General features: G+C 37.6%; 1 protein-coding gene across 1 annotated transcript in view; it reads left to right on the top strand.

Moving 5' to 3' along the window:
* The window catches only part of ODAD2 (outer dynein arm docking complex subunit 2), a 243,746-nt gene that overhangs the window by 179,536 nt on the left and 45,674 nt on the right, over window positions 1–18,536 (top strand). The window lies entirely within an intron of this gene.

Below are 18,536 nucleotides of genomic sequence, written 5' to 3'. Positions count from 1 at the left end.
ACAGGGAATAGGGCCAATATTTTATAATAACTATAATGGAGTGTAATCTTTAAAAATTGTGAATCACTGTGTCACACATCTGAGGCTAATATAATATTGTAAATCAGCTATACCTCAATAAAAAATTTTAAAAATTAAAGTACACAGGACAACGTGTGTAGGTTATATGTAAATACTACATCACTTTATATGAGGGACTTGAACATCTGTGGATTTTGGTATCTGTGGGGGTCCTGGGACCAATCCCCCTTGGACACCGAGACACAGCTGTATAGAGTTATTTCCTAGTCCTGCAAACATTCCTGCAGCAGCTGCCCATGAGCAATGTGGACAGGTTCTTTGACAATTACCAGAGTCATCCTGTCACCCTGTTCATAAGTAATTTATTCTACAGTTAGCTCTTTCTCTGTACAATTTCCTCAACAGTAGCAGCTGACATTATGCAGTGTATCTGTGAATGCCAACTGGTGTTTATTCTGTAGTAACAGAGAAGGAGCAGGTTTGAGGGTCTGGAATAAATTAAGTTCAGTTTCTAATGTGTTCCATTTATTATTTTTTTAAAATTTTATTTATTTATTTTTTACATCAAAACCCACGCACATATGGTCACCTTATCTTTGATAAAGGAGGCAAGAATATACAATGGAGAAAAGACAGCCTCTTCAATAAGTGGTGCTGGGAAAACTGGACAGCTACAGGTAAAAGAATGAAATTAGAACACTTCCTAACACCATACACAAAAATAAACTCAGAATGGATTAAAGACCTAAATGTAAGGCCAGACACTATCAAACTCTTAGAGGAAAACATAGGCAGAACACTCTGTGACCTACATCACAGCAAGATCCTTTTTGACCCACCTCCTAGAGAAATGGAAATAAAAACAAAAATAAACAAATGGGACCCAATGAACTTAAAAGCTTTTGCACAGCAAAGGAAACCATAAACTAGACGAAAAGACAACCCTCAGAATGGGAGCAAATATTTGCAAATGAAGCAACTGACAAAGGATTAATCTCCAAAATATACAGGCATCTCATGCAGCTCAATATCAAAAAAAACCCCAAGCAACCCAATCCAAAAATGGGCAGAAGACCTAAATAGACATTTCTCCAAAGAAGATATACAGATTACCAATAAACACATGAAAGGATGCTCAACATCACTAATCATTAGAGAAATGCAAATCAAAACCACAATGAGGTATCACCTCACACCGGTCATAATGTGTTCCATTTAAATGGTTAGTTTGAATTTTAGGTCTAGAGCAATGCTATCCAGTAGAAATGTAATGTGAGCCACATATGTAATATTATATTTTCCAGTAGCCCCAATTTAAGAAAAGATAAAGAAACAGGTAAAATTAATTTTAGTAATATATTTAATTTAACCCAGTACACCCACGATATTATTTCAACATGAATCAATATAATAAAATACTAATATTTTACAGTATCTTTTTTTGGTACTAAATCTTCAAAATCTGGTGTGTGTTTTTACACTTACGATACATCTCAATTTGGACTGGCCACATTTCAAGTTCTCAGCAGGTGGTTAGTGGTTTTCTTGTTCCACAGCATAGTCTAGAGACAGGAGAGAGGGCAGATTCCGGAAGTATCACTGGAGAGGTATTAAGCCATGAATGAGGGTGGATAAGATGCTTTTGGCTGAGAGTTTAGAGAAGCCTGGGAAACGTCTACATTTTCGGTCACAGAGCATGTAAACCAGGAAGAAGAACTGTCGAAGCAAACTCAGGAAGTCAGCCAGTTAACCAGGAGCCCTAGAAGCCAAAGGAAGACTAGGTTTCCAAAGGGTTTGTGTTTGAACACTGCTAAGCCGTCAGTTGTGATGAAAAATAGTCCTTGTGGTAGAGGCTCTCTTGGCAAGCATCTCTTCTGTAGGAACTAATAAACCCCCTGCTCTGATGCATACAATGGGTAGGAATAATCCAGTCCTTACCCTCTTTATGGTTTCACACAGACTTCCTTCTCCAAAGTGTCAGCCCAAGGTCTGTGTCATTACAAAACCTTGTGAACATGGAAGCAGAGCTGTTGGCAACTGTATCGAAAATATGAGACATCTAGGAGATATTCCAAAGTCATTCGCTAATTGTAACAAAACTGTAACATAGGAAAGTGATAGAACGAGTGATAGAAGAAGTTGCAGAAAAAGTGAGCAAGACAAGCCCTTTCCTAAGACAGAAAAAGTGATCAAATAGAAAGAAGATGAGCACCTTTAAGAAGCATGAAACTCCCTTCCCCATCGTGACATTGGGTTTGTTTTGCAAATGTCTATACCAAGCAGGTAAAAACTACCGTAACTTTCTGGAAGGCAGGAAATTGAAGAGACAGCAGAAAATGCAACCTGGAGTACCCCCAGCAGTGGCAGAGTGACGGAAGAGTGGTTCAATTTGAGTAGAGCTAAAAGGGTCGTCTTGGCTCTGCCCAGACTCAGCATGCATAGTGGTATCCACAGTACCGGAAGATGAACCCGGAAGGTAACACACCCCTTGGTTTTTGAAGCCTGGCACAGGGAAAGAAAAATATCGCTAATGCTTTGGAGTCAAGTAAATGGACTTTAGGTACTCAGATCACTCAGGAACTCTCATGGTCCATATGCAACTCTACGTAATGTTTGATTGAACTATAATATTTTTGGTTAATTAAAACGCTTCATGTAGCTTTATGGTTTTGCGTACTTTCCTCACATTTCGGATATTCCCTGGAGTGCTGGGAATAGTTCACTTGATGATATGCAATTAAATTACTTAGTTAGGACTATTAGGTATCACTGAATATATTACAGTACCACACATAGAGTCATATACAGATTTGTTTCTGATTGACTTTTTTCTTGTTACAGTATTTGCACTTTTCCTTTAAAGTGAGAAAGAAATTTATCATTACTTAAGGGTTCCAGTAAGTTAGATTTTAGTTTATCCTGTTTAACTTTAATATTATTCATATGCCAAACATTTTCCTTATTTCATTTTTTTCCTTATTTCATTTTTCCTTATTTCATTTTTCCTTATTTCATTTTCCTTATTTCATTTTCCTTATTTCATTTATTAAAGTGTAATTGACATATGCATGCACATATGTCATGCATTAAAGTATACATATGTCATGTATTAAAGTATACAATTTGGTAAGTTTTGACATATATATTTATATATTGTACATACACATACTCACATGAAATCATTACCAAATCAATATAATGATCCCACCAAGTTTCCTGCTACCCCTTGGTAAAGCTTCTTTCCTGCCCCTCTCTGTCTTGGGGCAACCACTGATCTGCTTTCTATCAATATAGATTAGTTTTTATAGATGAGCATTTTCTAGAGTTTAACATAAATAGGATCATACAGTATGTGCTTGATTTCTTTGTTTGGCTTCTTTCACTCAGCTTAATTGCTTTCATATTCATCTCTGTTCTTACATGTATCCATAGTTCACTCTTTTATTGCTGAGTAGTATTCCATTGTATGGATATACCACAATTTGTCTATCCTTTCACTTGTTGATGGACTTTTGAGTTATTTCCCATTTGGGGTTATTACAAACAAAGCTGCTGTGGATATCCATGTACAAGTCTTGTGTGGACATGTGCTTTCACTCCTCTTGGGTAAATGCCTACCAGTGAGTGGCTGGATCACATGGTATGTGTGTGTTTAATGTTTGAAGAAATTGCTAAATCTGCTCTCCAAAGCAGCTGTACCATCTTGCATTCCCACCAGCAGTGTATGGGGACGCCCTTATCACACTTGGTGTGTTGTCTTTCTTATTTGAGGCATCTTAATAGGTGTGTAATGGCATCTCACGACTTCAATTTCAATTTTCCTAATGACTAGTAATGTAGTACATCTTTTAATGTGTTTATATGCTAGCTCTACAACTCCTTTGGGAAAATGTTGAAATTTTTTGACCATCTTAAAATTTCATTATTTATTTCCTTATTACTGAGTTTTGAGAGTTCTGTATATAGTCTGGATGTAAGTTCTTTACCAGATGTATAATTTGAAAATATTTTCTCCCACTTTGTAGCTAGTCTTTTTATTCTCTTAACCGTGTCATCTAAAGAGCAGACATTCTTAACTTTGATGAAATCCAACTGATCTTTTTAAAAAATGGATCATGCTTTTGGTGTTATATCTAAGAAATATTTGCCTAACACATGGTCACAAGGATTTTCTATGTTTTCTTCTGGAAATTTTAAAACTTTTGGTTTTACATTTAAGTCTATGATCCATTTTGAGTAAATTTTTGTTTATTATGCAAGGTAGGAATTGAAGCTAATTTTGGGGGGCATAAGGGCATCATTTGTTGAAAAGATTGCCCTTTCTCCACTGAATTTCTTTTGCAGTTTTGGAAAGAAAATCAATGAATACATATCCGTTTTGTTCCCTTGTTCTATTTGTCTATATTTATGTCAATACCACACTGCCTTAATTACTGTAGCTTTGTAATAAATAAGCCTTAAAGTTAGGTAGTATAAGTATTCCTACCTTATTGTCTTTTAAAAGTTGTTTGGGCTATTCTAGTTCTTTTACATTTCCATATGAACTTTAAAATCAGTTTGTCATTTTCTACATTAAATGCTTCCTAACATTTTTGATTGGAATGATATTAAATCTATAGATCTTTTGGGGAAAATTGATATCTTAACAATATTGAATCTTCTGACCCATTAAAAAGGACTATCTTTCCATTGAATTAGATCTTATTTAAAAGCTCTCAGCTACATTCTGTAGTGTTGTTCATCGTATGGGTTTTTTACATAATTGCTATGTAATCAATACAGATTATTCCCTATGTAATCAATATTTTTTGATGCTACTGTAAATAGTACTTTTAAAATTTCAATTTCTGATTGTTAATTGCTATTATAAAGAAATGTGATTGATTTTGTATACTAATCTTGTATTCTACAACGTTGCTAAACTCACTTATTTACTCTAGTAGGTTTTTGGAGATTCTATCATATTTTCTATATAGACCGGGGTAGGCACACTTTTTCTGTAAAAGGTCAGATACTAAATATTTTAGGCTTTATGGGTGGCATATAGTCTATGTTGCAGATTCTTCTTTCTTTTATTGTTGCCGTTGTTGTTGTTGTTCACCACCATACAAAAATGCAAAAGCCACTCTTCATTCTGTGAGCCATACAAAGACAGATTGTGGCTTGCCAGCCTCTCACATAAACAACCATGTCATCTGCAAATAAAGACTTTCTTCTTTTCCAACTTAGATGCTTTTATTTATCTTTCTTTCCTGATTGCATTGGCCAGAAACTCTGTACAGTGTTGGAAAGAAGCAGTAAGAGCATATGTCTTAGTCTTATTCTTTACCTTAGGGTAATGCATTCAGTCTTTCACCATTAAGTTTAATGTTAGCAGCAGGTCTTTCATGGGTAACCTTTATCAGGTTAGGGAAGTTCTCTTCTATTACTACTTTGATGAGAATTTTTTATCAGGAACAGATGCTGGTTTTGTCAAGTGCTTTTTCTATATCTATTGATATCATCTTATGATTTTTCTTTTTTAGTTTGTTATTATGGAGAATTACATTCATTTTCAGATGTTAAACCAACCCAGCATTCTTGAGGTAAACCCACTCTGTCACGATGTATTATCCTTTTCATACATTGTTGAACTTAATTTGCTGAATTTTTGCTTAGAGTTTTGCATCTATATTCATTTTTATAGTATTTTTTTTTCCTATAATGTCTTTCTCTGTTTTGCTATCAGGGCAATGTTGGCTTCAATGAATGAGTTGGGAAGTATTCCTTCCTATTCAATCTTCCTGAAGAGTTTTATAGCCCTCGTATTATTTCTTCCTTAAATGTTTGGTAGAATTCACAAGTGAAGCCATCTGGACCTAAAGTTTTCATTTCTGTAAGTTTTAAAACTACAAATCCAATTTCTTTAATCAATATAGGGTTGTTCAGGTTATTTATTTCTTCTTGAGTGAGAAGAAGATTTCTTCTATTTCTTCTGATATCTTGTATCTTTCAAGGAATTAGTTCATTTCATCTAAATTGTCAAAGGTATTGGCCTAAAGTTGTTTAAAATATTCCCTTATCCTTTTAATATATATAGAATCTGTAGTTTTGGCACCCATTTTATTCCTGATATTGGCAGTTTTTGTCTTCTTTTTTATCCTGATCAGTCTGGCTAGAGGTCTATCAATTTTATTGATCTTCTCAAACAACCAGTTTTGTTTCATTGATTTTTCTCTATTGCTTTTTATTTCATTGATTTCCTTTGTGATCTTTGCTATTTCCTCTCTTCTGATTACTTTGGGGTTTCCTTTTCTCTTCTTTGTCTAGTTTCTTAAAGTGGAAACAAAGGTAATTGGTTTGATACCTTTATTGTTTTCTTTTTTTTTTTAAATAAATTTATTTATTTATTTATTTATTTTTGGCTGTGTTGGGTCTTCGTTTCTGTGCGTGGGCTTCCTCTAGTTGCGGCGAGCGGGGGCCACTCTTCATCGCGGTGCGTGGGCCTGTCACTATCGTGGCCTCTCCCGTTGTGGAGCACAGGCTCCAGACGCACAGGCTCAGTAGTTGTGGCTCACGGGCCCAGTAGCTCCGCGGCATGTGGGATCCTCCCAGACCAGGGCTCGAACCCGTGTCCCCTGCACTGGCAGGCGGACTCTCAACAACTGTACCACCAGGGAAACCCTATTGTTTTCTAATAAATGTGCTTAGTTGTCCAAATTTTCCTCTAATACTGCATCCCAGAAGTTTTGATAAACTGTGTCTTCATTTTTATTAAGTTAGAAATACTTTCTAATTTTCCTTTTGATTTCCTCTTTGACCCATGGATTATTTAGAGATGTGATATTTAGTTTCCAAATATTTGAGGATTTTCCAGTGGCCTTTCTGTTATTGAATTATAATTGAATTCCACTGTAGTCAGAGAACACACATTGTATTACTTGAATATTTTTAAAACATTTGAGACTTGTTCTATGACCCAGAACATGGTTTATCTTGTTAATGTTCCATGTGCACTTGAAAAACATGAGTATTCTGATGTGGTTGGGGTAAAGTGTCCTATAAAGTTTAATAAAGTCAAGTTGGTTAATATTGTTGTTCAGGTATTCTACACCTTTATTGATTTTATGATTACTTGTTCTATCAATTATTGTAGATTTGCCAATTCCTACTTGCAGCTCTATCAGTTTTTTTTTCTTCACGTATTTTGAAGCTCTCTTATTAGGTGTATAAATATTTAGGAATAGTATGTCCTGTCAATGACCCTTTATCACTATGACATGATCTTTATCCCTCATCATATTCTTTATTTTGGAATCTACCATCTCTGCTACTAATAGAAAACCTACTACTTTTTCTTTGGTTAGTATTAGTATGCTAAATTCGATAGCTTTTTCTATCCATTTACCTATTTGTATATCTTTATTTAAAGTGGCTATTTATAGGCAACGTATATTTGGGGCTTGCTTTTTTATTCAAATCACAATCTCTGCCTTTGAGGGGGAAGTATGAGGGGGGACTTATACTATTTACATTTAATGTGCTATTGACATGATTGGCTTTAAATATATCAACTTACTTGTTTTCTGTTTTTCCCATCTATTGTTTCTTTTCTTCTTCTGTCTCCTCTTGGGTTAATTAAATTTTTTATTATTCCATTTTATCTCTTTTGTCACTTTATTCGTTATGATTCTCTGCTGTATTTCAGTGGTTGTTTTAGACTTTGCAGTATACATATTTTATTCAGCACAATAGTGTACCTTCAAGTTATAGCATACATAGAAACATATAGTTTAAGAATCATATAACATACTTCCATTTCTGTCCTCTCAGCTTCTGTGCTATTGTTGCCATGTACTTGACTCCTACATATGTTATAAAATCAACAATACATTATGCTTACTTTTGGCTGTAAATAGTTATCCTTTACAGAGATTTAAATCAATAGGAAAAAGTACTATTTATTCTTTTCTGTAATGCGTATTTTCATCTGGTGTCCTGTTCTTTCTGCCCAAAGGACTTTTAATATTTCTTTTTTAATTTCTTTAACATCTTTATTGGAGTATAATTGCTTCACAATGGTGTGTTAGTTTCTTCTGTATAACAAGGTGAATCAGCTATATGCATACGTATATCCCCATATCCCCTCCCTCTTGCATCTCCCTCCCACCCTCCCTATCCCACCCCTTTAAGTGGTCACAAAGCACCGAGCTGATCTCCCTGTGCTATGCGGCTGCTTCCCACTAGCTACCTATTTTACATTTGGTAGTGTATACATGTCCATGCCACTCTCTCACTTTGTCCCAGCTCACCCTTCACCCTCCCTGTGTCCTCAAGTCCATTCTCTATGTCTGCGTCTTTATTCCTGTCCTGCCCCTAGGTTCTTCAGAACCATTTTTTCTTTTAGATTCCAAATATGTGTTAGCATACAGTATTTGTTTTCCTCTTTCTGACTTACTTCACTCTGTATGACAGTCTCTAGGTCCATCCACCTCACTACAAATAACTCAGTTTCATTTCTTTTTATGGCTGAGTGATATTCCATTGTATACATGTGCCACATCCTCTTTATCCATTCATCTGTCGATGGACACTTAGGTTGCTTCCATGTCCTGGCTATTGTAAATAGAGCTGCAATGAACATTTTGGAACATGCCTCTTTTTGACCTATGGTTTTCTCAGGGTATATGCCCAGTAGTGGGATTGCTGGGTCGTGTGGTAGTTCTATTTGTAGTTTTTAAAGGAACCTCCATACTGTTCTCCATAATGGCTGTATCAATTTACATTCCCACCAACAGTGCAAGAGGGTTCCCTTTTCTCCACACCCTCTCCAGCATTTACTGTTTGTAGACTTTTTGATGATGGCCATTCTGACCGGTGTGAGGTGATGCCTCATTGTAGTTTTGATTTGCATTTCTCTACTGATTAGTGATGTTGAACATCCTTTCATGTGTTTGTTGGCAATCAGTGTATCTTCTTTGGAGGAATGTCTATTTAGATCTTCTGCCCATTTTTGGATTGGGTTGTTTGTTTTTTTGATATCGAGCTCCATTAGCTGTTTGTATATTTTGGAGATTAATCCTTTGTCAGTTGCTTCGTTTGCAAATATTTTCTCCCATTCTGAGGGTTGTCTTTTCGTCTTGTTTATGGTTTCCTTTGCTGTGCAAAAGCTTTTAAGTTTCATTGGGTCCCATTTGTCTATTTTTGTTTTTATTTCCATTTCTCTAGGAGGTGGGTCAAAACGGATCTTGCTGTGATGTATGTCATAGAGTGTTCTGCCTATGTTTTCCTCTAAGAGTTTGATAGTGTCTGGCCTTACATTTAGGTCTTTAATCCATTTTGAGTTTATTTTTGTGTATGGTGTTAGGGAGTGTTCTAATTTCATTCTTTTCCATGTAGCTGTCCAGTTTTCCCAGCACCACTTATTGAAGAGGCTGTCTTTTCTCCATTGTATAGAGAATATTCTATATTCTTGTCTCCTTTATCAAAAATAAAGGTGACCATATATGCGTGGGTTTATCTCTGGGCTTTCTATCCTGTTCCATTGATCTATATTTCTGTTTTTGTGCCAGTAACATATTGTCTTGATTATTATAGCTTTGTAGTATAGTCTAAAGTCCAGGAGCCTGATTCCTCCATCTCCATTTTTCTTTCCCAAGATTGCTTTTGCTATTCAGGGTCTTTTGTGTTTCCATACAAATTGTGAAATTTTTCGTTCTAGTTCTGTGAAAAATACCATTGGTAGTTTGATAGGGATTGCATTGAATCTGTAGATTGCTTTGGGTAGTAGAGTCATTTTCACAATGTTGATTCTTCCCATCCAAGAACATGGTATATCTCTCCATCTGTCTGTATCATCTTTAATTTATTTCATCAGTGTCTTATAGTTTTCTGCATACAGGTCTTCTGTCTCCTTAGGTAGGTTTAGTCCTAGGTATTTTATTCTTTTTGTTGCAGTGGTAAATGGGAGTGTTTCCTTAATTTCTCTTTCAGATTTTTCATCATTAGTGTATAGGAATGCAAGAGATTTCCATGCATTAATTTTATATCCTGCTACTTTACCAAATTCATTGATTAGCTCTAGTAGTTTTCTGGTAGCATCTTTGGGATTCTCTATGTATAGTATCATGTAATCTGCAAACAGTGACAGTTTTACTTCTTCTTTTCTGTTTTGGATTCCTTTTATTTCTACTTTTAATATTTCTTATAGTACACTTCCGTTGATGATAAATTCTTCCAGCTTTTGTTACGTTTAAAAACGACTTTATTTTGTCCTTGTTTTTGAAAAATATTTTTGCTAAGTGTAGAATTTTACATTGACTTTTTTTTCCTTTCAGAACTTTAAGCATGTTGCCCCATTTTATTCTCACTCACATTGTTTCTGAGAAGAATCTGCTATCATCTTTATGTTGGTTCACCTGTATGTCATGTGTCTTTTTTCTTTGGCTGCTTTTTAAACTTTATTATTTTCACTGATTTTGTGCAACTTGATTATGATGTGCCTTGGTGCCGTTTTCTTCATGTTTCTTGTGCTTGAGGTTTGCTGAGCTTCTTGGATCTGTGGGCTCATAGTTTTCATCAAATTGGGAAATTTTTGAGCCATTATTTCTTCAGATGCATTCCTTTTCCCCTTCTCTTTCTACTGTCCTTGGAAACTACATTTTCACTGATATTTGGGCTACTTCAGGTTTTCCCACAGCTGCCTCAGGTGCTGTTAGTTTTTTTTAGTCCCTTTTCTTCTCTGTGTTTTAATTTGGGATATTTCCATGTCCTCAAGGAGAGTAATTTTTGCAATGTTTAATTTGCCTTTATTTACACTCAGTGTGTTTTACATTTCAGATACTATAATTTTCACCTCTCAGAATTCAATTTGAGTCTTTTTGTTCATCTCTCATGTCCCTACTTAACATGGTGATTCTTTCCTCTGGCTTCTTGCACATACAAAATCCAATTCTAATTACAGTTCTAATATCATTGCTGCATGGATCATTGGACATCAGACAGTGAATTTTAATATGTTGAGTGTTGGATATCTTTTTTGTGTGTGTGTGTTTCTATAAATATTCTTGAGTTTCATTCTGGGATGCAGTTATGTTACTCTGAAACAAGTTGATCTTTTCAGTTCTTGCTTTTACACTTTGTTGGCAGGACTAGAGTCGGGCTAATTCTTCCCCGCTTCTGAGGCAAGACCCTTATGTTTATTCTACCTGACACCCTGTAAATTATGAAGTCTTCCACTCTGAGTAGGGGGATTAGGCACTATTCCTCACTGTGTGTGACCTTCAGAGATTGTTCCATCTTTCAGGTGTCCTTTTCCTGTCCTCAAGTAGGCTCCTTACACACAGGTGATGGTCAGTACGGCACTGGAGAGCCAGGGGCACTGATGCAGGTCTCCAGAAGTCTGCCCCCTCCTCTCCAGTAACCTTCCCTGAGGACTCTAGTCATCATGGTCCCCCAGACTCCCAGCTCTGGCTCCCAACTCAGGGAGATGGCCACGCTTTGTGTGGGTTCTCTCTTCCTTCCTGTCCTGCAACCTGTAAACTCTCTCCAGGCAGCAAACTTTCTCCAGGCAGCAGGCTGGGACACCCTTAGGGCTAATCATTTTTGTTTTCCTTTTCTCAGTGATCACTGTGCTTTGTTTGTTGTCTGATGTCCGATGACTTGAAAGCCATTGTTTTTTTTTTTTTTTTCTATTCTTAAATTACTTGAGACGGGAAGGTATATCCAGTCTCTGTTACCCTATCTTGGCATGAAGCAGAATTCTTATTTCCCTTTTAGATTTCGTCTTATATAATAAATTCATGGAAAGTGATAGCTGGTAGAGGTGAGTTATCCATCTTAAACACACGTTTTGCAGATGAGGAAACGAAGGGCCAGGTAAGTGAAGTTCCTAAAACCACACAATCATTATAGGGCATAACATCATTTATGATTGTGATGTATAGTTCAGTGCTGTTTCCACTAGATGAGTGAATTTCAAACCGCGTCTCATGGACCCGTAGGGTTTCCCCCAGGGAGAGATCAGCGCCTAGTACTCTGGGGAAGGGGGGCAGGGAGTAGTCACTGAAGTCACCTACTTCAGTTAGAGTGGTTATTTTTTCCATTTTGTATACTGAAATTATGCATGAGATTGCTTCAAAAGAGCTTTTGGCTGCTTTAAAAAGAACTGAAAATTACTGCACTAGCCCATGCTGCCCTTTAAGAGTTGTTTATGAAGCCCAGTAGGAGCCGTCCTTGTCGTATTTATTTAGCATTTTGCTTTTCTTTGATAGAAAGGTTTACAGAACAAGAATCTCTCCAGTAGGAATTAAGAATTCTAATCTTAATTCTTTGTACTCTGACAAGTTTAGTGCATATAAAAATCTGATATGAGAATGACTCTAAAAAATGACCTTTTTTTAGTCTAAGTTTTCCTTGGAGAGCTCTAGGCAATGCCTTTGCCCTTGAGGTGATTCAGGGGTCTTCTAAAATATTCACGAAGCAGTTGGGGAAAACTGACTGTGCCTAGGAGGGTCTGAGCTAACAGAATGCGTGTATTCTCCCATGCCAGCTCTGCTTCACTAGAGTGAATCCACCCTACTTCTGCTACCTCACTCCCACCCGACCCTGAGCAAAATGAATCCCCCCTTCTTTTTTTTTTTTTTTTTTAAATGAATTGACATGTTTTATTTATTTATTTATTTATTTATTTTTGGCTGTGTTGGGTCTTCGTTTCTGTGCGAGGGCTTCTCTAGTTGTGGCGAGCGGGGGCCACTCTTCATCGCGGTGCACGGGCCTCTCACTGTCGTGGCCTCTCTTGTTGCGGAGCACAGGCTCCAGACGCGCAGGCTCAGTAGTTGTGGCTCACGGGCCTAGTTGCTCCGCGGCATGTGGGATCTTCCCAGACCAGGGCTCGAACCCGTGTCCCCTGCATTGGCAGGCAGATTCTCAACCACTGCGCCACCAGGGAAGCCCAAATCCCCCCTTCTTGAAAGCTAAAGGTGAGAAAAGATGAAAAAGACAGCTGCATGTAAAGCAAAAGCGCTAGATAATAATGGAAGTAATATCATTTTCATTTATTCAGCTTCTTATGTGCAGATTCTATTCTAAAAGCACATTAACATATATTCTTTCATTCAATCTTCTCCATTATCCAATGAGATGAGAATTGTCATTTTCTGCATTTTACAGATGAAGAAACAGGGTCTCACAGAGGTTAAGTAACTTGCCCCAGATCATCCAGGTCATAAGAAAAGGACCCAAGAAATCTAGTTCCAAGGTCTGTTCTCTTCACTCCCATTGCAAGGTCAAGCTGAAGTCCCCTGGGGTACATGCGGGCGTGGGCGCCTGTGCTGAAGGCTGTGTTTGAAGGGCTGAGTCTGGCTGAGGAGCTGCCTTACGAGGCAGAGTCCCCGTCTGGGGCGCACAGACAGGACCGGGATGTGGCAGAGGGCACGCTTGTCTTGTGGACTGGCGCCCGTCCCTCCGGTCACAGCCCTCACACCCTCTCTTGAATTATGTCCCCAGTGCTGTACTTTTCTCCTTCGTCTTCATGATTTTCCAGCCTCTCGTACTGCCTTGGAAGCTCTTGCATATCCTTAATGTATCCCAATTAAACATTATTACTAGAAAGCGTTATAGTATATAAAGTTAAAACCAGATGATTTTGTGATTAAAAAATTACATTGCTAATTTTTACATAGATTTTAGCAAGGGTAGCTGTATTTTCCAAAGGTAATATTAGTTAATATTGCTTAATTTAGCTAATATGAATGGCATTTTATGCTGTGTGTGTGTATGTGTATACATGACATTTTTAGAATTAAGAAAATTGGAACTAAAATACAGTTCCATTAAGTTTTGGGCTTAATTTAAACCTTTTCACTAATCTATAGCAAGTTTTTAGGTCTACATGAGCTATATTCCAAAAGTCCAAGATCTTTATATTATTTTTACTTTTAAAAACATCTCCTACCACCAAGGGGCATACTTCTAGGTATTATTATAAATACCACTAATTATGACATTATAAAAGGAGAAATCCCTAATCAAAAAAATTAAATTGAAAATCTAAGGTTAACCTGGAAATTTGGGACAAAAGTCTCAGGCCTCTTAGTAGATCATGAATAAGAGTGTCCATTCTTAAAGTCATATGACTTCTTATGAGTCAGAACTCTCCTATCTCCTCACCCAATATCCTGAGTATCAGGGAGCAACCCCACCAGTTACTCCTGGGCCACGTGAGTGCACTGTGGTCCATTACAGCAGCCTTTCCCAAAGCACGGTCCACAGTCTACTTGTCTCGAAGCAACATGGGGCTTGTTTAAAAACACGTACATTGCTTGGCCACACCCTAAATCGACTGACACGGAGTCTCCGTGAGCAATACCAGGAAACTGGGTTCTAACCAAGTTCCTGAGGTGATGGGGTAGCACACGGAAGTTTGAGAACCACTGATCCACGTGAGTTTCAATGGCAAGGGTGCCAGACCATCACTGACACTTGTCATCCTCGGACGCTCCGAAGGCAACCTGTTCAAAGAAAAAGGTTAGAGAACCCTGATGGTGACGAATCCATTGCATGGAAGCTTAACCCACCCAACAAATACTGACTGTGCACTGGGAATGCACCGGCGTGTGCCGTCATGCTGAGCAGGAAGAGTGTGTCTCTGGTGGGTGGCAGGTACTTGTGGGACTCTGCTTTGCAGTACCTCTGCAAGCGTGAAGACAGTCTGTCTAGGACACTTTATTTGCTCCTCATCAAAAACAAGACAAGGAGGACCTTCTGCTAATACTATAAAAATATAATTTCCTCTAACTGAGAGAGGCCTGAATTTATTTGTTACCTACTTTAAAATACTATCTTCAAAGCTATAAGCTTTGAAGCTAGGAATATAAGATCTGACACAGTATGCCAGACCCTTGGCCAATCCAGTTAATTTAATTGCCTTTGAAAGGATATCAAAGTGTATGCTGTATGATTGTCCTATAGAATAGTGCTTCCTAAACTTTTTTCCTGTCATCAGGAAAACATTCAGTGTTTGTTAACGGACAAAGCTATTTGTGGCCTGGAGGCAACTGGTCTGGGGCCTCTCCTGGCGCTGTGAGGACTGAGGGCTTGCTATTCAAAGTGTGGTCCCAGACACAGAGCAGCACAGAGGTGCTTGTTAGAAATGCACAACCTCAGACCCTATACCAGACCTACGGGATCAGAATCTGCATTTTAACAAGATTCCCAGATGATTCATATCCACGGTAAAGTTTGAGAAGCGCTGGATAAGGCACACCCTCTCCGGCAAACTTAGAAAAAGGAACCTGCAATATTGCAGATTGGTTGCCTTTACTAGCTATTCAAATTTGATATAGTTTAAACATTTTCTAAAAGTTGACTTAGGTGTAATTTTTATGCGATTATAAAACTTTTTTATATAAATTGCTAAAATTCCTGACTTGGGATCAGAACATGTGGTCACTATAACTTTTCTAAGCCCTTCTTAGGTATTTCACCTATTTATCCCAAACCCCCCTTTAAACAAGAAAATCCTTAAATCTTCTACTCTCAGTATAAAGCAGGCTTTTATTTTCCCTCACGTTGCTAACACCATAGTTGAAAAGGGCAACTTCTGTTCTAATATCCTGGAATTTGATGAACTAGTCCACATCTAGCCTACTAGTATTCTTAATTAATGTATTAAGTTTAAATGCTAAGGTTTATACTTACCTCTCAAGTAATCATATATATGGAGAGCCACTTCCCATCAGCCAGTCGTTTACTTTTCCACTCAGTTACACTGGGTAGCACACCACAGCATGCACTACTATAATGGTCTTCATCCACTGCAGTGGTTTCCAAGGAAACAAATTATTATTATTATTTATTTATTCAGCTGAATCTTTTCCTAACCCTCAGGAGTTTCACACACAGATTTGTGTGCAGATAGGCTGTTTCTCTTTTATTTTTAAGACTTTATACTCCCCAAGTGGCTTCAGCCTATTTTTTTTTTAACTATGACACTAGTTTCTAATTTATTCCAGAAATGGTTTTCTAATTTATTTTAGATACCAGTTTCTAATTTATTCTAGGGAATATATATTATTTTATATATAATTTCAGACATTTATTTACAAATTATACAGAATTTATCCAACTTCTGAAAAACTTGTGAATGGATAATTTGAACATGAAACATTTTTTTAAGAATCCTCTACCTATTAGAGTGAAAATGAGTTGGGTCTATTACAAATGGTGCTTCTATGAGCATCCTTGACATGATATTTTGGTGGACACAGCACTGATTGAGTGTATGCTGAGGAGAAGAAATGCTGGCTCAAAGAGTATATGTATAATTGGTTTTACAATTATTATTAAGTGATTACTTTTACTCCATTGACATCATGCCAGATGAAAGTTCAAATATAAAACTTGGATAAATATTTTTATTCAGAATTCTAATCAATTATCTGACATTCCCTTTCAGTTTATCATTTAAATTTATTTAAAGATTTTACTGTGAGAAATTGATTTCTACTTGAACTTAATCTGTCTGGAAATGGTCCATGGTTTTATAGAATCTTTTAAAAGATAATTTAATATGCTTTTGAATTCTCCTTTTAACAAATTAATTAATCCTTCACGTGGTAGAAGATTGATAACTATTTGTGAAAAGAGGTGATTCCATCCTACTTCATCCTGATATATTGGTTATTAATTTATTGAAATCAGTGGAAAATATGCATTGCTAATTGGGGGCAAAACCTCTTAAAAACTGTAATCAAGAAGGACCACGTATGTTTAGTGCTGATTTAGGAAATGACTCCACCTTTGAAGGGGTACCCCTTTTTTCAAAGGAATAGAATAAAGATAGAGTATACAGATTCTACACATAGGCAGGACCTGGCCTTCTACTCACCACTCGCAGAATTCAGGAGGAGAGGGTAGCGCCAAGAGTTCCATAGCCCTCTTAGGCACTGTAGGAAGGACCTGGTCAGCAACAAGTACATGGGCAAAATAATTGCCAGTGTGCTGATGCTGTGAAGGAAACAGATAGGGTTGAATGGAGAGTCATAGAGGGACAACCTACTTTAGACCAGGGAGTCCGAGGAAGCATCCTGGAGCAGGTGCATCTAAACTAAGATATGCAGGATAAAGAGAGAAGAGTTTACAGACAGCAAGTATGTGCAGAGGACATAAGGTGGGCGTGTGCTTAGCGTGTCCAGGGACCTGCAAGAAGGGCAGGGTGCCTGAGGCTGAGTGGGGGAAGGGAGAGTGACACAAGATGCGTTTGGAGAGCTGGATGGGGCTGGACCACGTGGGGACTGCCAGGACACAGAAAGGAATTGGGGTTTTATTCTAGTGTACTGAGAAGCCGTTGAAAATGTTTAATTAGAACAGTGACACGATCCCATTTGTGTTTTTAGAAGATCTGTCTTGGAGGGGTGTAGAAAGTGGGTCAGAAAGAGTGGAAGCAAAAAACCCTCTAGGGGCTGGTGAGCAGTCAGTGCCCAAGAACATGGTGGCCAAAACAGGACTTGGCTACAGACTGAAGGAGAGATTAAGGGAACAGGAAGAATTCGGGGATCCATTCGCACACCTTTTTTTCCCTACTATAAAGAGGGAAATAATCATAGTGATAGCAGTTGCTCACAAGCCCATTTTCACTTTATTGTTTTATTTTTTATTTTTTAACCAAATATCCCATTTATTCTTCACAGCAGTCCTATAAGATACTCAGCATTATTCCCATTATTCCCATTTTTACAGCTGAGGAAAGAGAGGCTCAGAAAGATTAAGCCCATTACCTAAGGTAAAGCAGTGTATTAAAGGACTTGAATTCTGATCTTTGAGGATTTGCCAGTATGTCATACTACACTTCATAATGGCTTTAACTTGAATACACAGAAAGTACACGCATATATATAATATGTACACCTGCTTATGTATAGTTTGACTGATAAGTTTTTTGTTTTATTTATTTATTTATTTATTTATTTATTTATTTATTTATTTATTTTTGGCTGTGTTGGGTCTTCGTTTCTGTGCGAGGGCTTTCTCTAGTTGCGGCGAGCGGGGGCCACTCTTCATCGCGGTGCGTGGGCCTCTCACCATCGCGGCCTCTCTTGTTGCGGAGCACAGGCTCCAGACGCGCAGGCTCAGTAGTTGTGGCTCACGGGCCTAGTTGCTCCGCGGCATGTGGGACCTTCCCAGACCAGGGCTCGAACCCGTGTCCCCTGCATTGGCAGGCAGATTCTCAACCACTGCGCCACCAGGGAAGCCCGACTGATAAGTTTTTAATCTAAAATATTTTGGAAGTTTTGGCCTTTATGAAAGTCTGATTATAATAATTCACAAGGGCATTTTGCATAGATGTGTTAACTAGTGCTGGTAAAGAAAGTCCAATAGTCACTGACTGATTTTGAAAAAACTCAACCAGAATATAATGTTCAAAATCTTTTAATACCTCATGACTGGATCTTACAGTAAGTCTCAGAGAAATGGTGTTTACAAGTCGAATAATTCACTTCTAGGAGAGATTTATGATAGCTTATAGCTAATACATA

The sequence above is a fragment of the Balaenoptera acutorostrata genome, chromosome 3, assembly GCF_949987535.1.
Source record: "Balaenoptera acutorostrata chromosome 3, mBalAcu1.1, whole genome shotgun sequence".
In the NCBI taxonomy this organism is placed as follows: Eukaryota; Metazoa; Chordata; class Mammalia; order Artiodactyla; family Balaenopteridae; genus Balaenoptera; species Balaenoptera acutorostrata.
Note: the sequence above shows the minus strand (reverse complement) of the source record. Positions and strands in the feature narration are given on the sequence as shown.